The following is a 1,002-nucleotide window of genomic DNA, read 5'->3' on the forward strand; positions in this document are numbered from 1 at the left end:
TCGAATCGCATGCCTTTGGGATTGCAGTGCAGCTTCTTGCCACTAGGCTACCAGAGAGCCCTTACATGTGTAACTAATATTACATTTTTTTACCTCCACTCTCTATAGGATCACCTTCACCTCCCCCCCCCCATTTGGAACAAATATGGATTTCATATCGTCTTATCATCTTGACATTGTTAAACAGCTGAGGAAAAAAGAACATTATTTTTGACACATATTCATAAAGGTTTACGGGACCACAGCCACACCTTGTATTTATGCATTGTTTATAATTGCTCTCTGTGTAGCTGAGTTGAATGACTATGATAGATTAATACATTTTGACCCCAAAAATATAAAGTAAAAATATGAAGGGAAATGTGAGGATGACCATATTTCTCTTTATCAGCTTCACAAAGGAGAACTGCCCCCATCAACAACACCAGCATGACAAAATCAATTGCATGAGGTCAGACATATCCCCCCCCCCCACATCTTTCTACTTATCCAAACACTGATCTTACTTCTTTACTGGGTGTAAAATCTAATGTGATAGCTCACAGAAGACACAGAACCATACTAGATAAGTCATAAGGCTAATATTTAAATTAGTAGCAGAATACAACCACTCAGTCACAAAGCTTGCGGGCACCTCAGCTTTGAGCCTTACTGATTTTGGTCAGTGTTGCAGAACCGTCGCTCTCTCTCTTCTCTGCACTTATGGCTCTTCTTGTTCACCATTCTTGTTGTTGTTAATTGCTATCGAGTTACATGTGACTCATAGCAACCCTATGTACAATAGCCCTAAAGCCTGCCCTATCCGGCACCAATCTAACTATCTCCAACACACCTAGCCTCATTACCCCAGTCACTCAATCAATCCATCTCATATAGGGTCTTCCTCTTCTGCACTATCCCTCCACACTCCCAAGCATAATGTCCCTCTCCAAGGACTGTTCCATCCTTACAACATGTCCAAAGTATGTCAGATGAAGCTCCAGAATGCTTGCCTCAAAGGAG

The sequence above is a fragment of the Elephantulus edwardii genome, unplaced genomic scaffold (genome assembly GCF_000299155.1).
Source record: "Elephantulus edwardii isolate Elephantulus edwardi_28Jun2011 unplaced genomic scaffold, EleEdw1.0 scaffold00018, whole genome shotgun sequence".
Taxonomy (NCBI): Eukaryota; Metazoa; Chordata; class Mammalia; order Macroscelidea; family Macroscelididae; genus Elephantulus; species Elephantulus edwardii.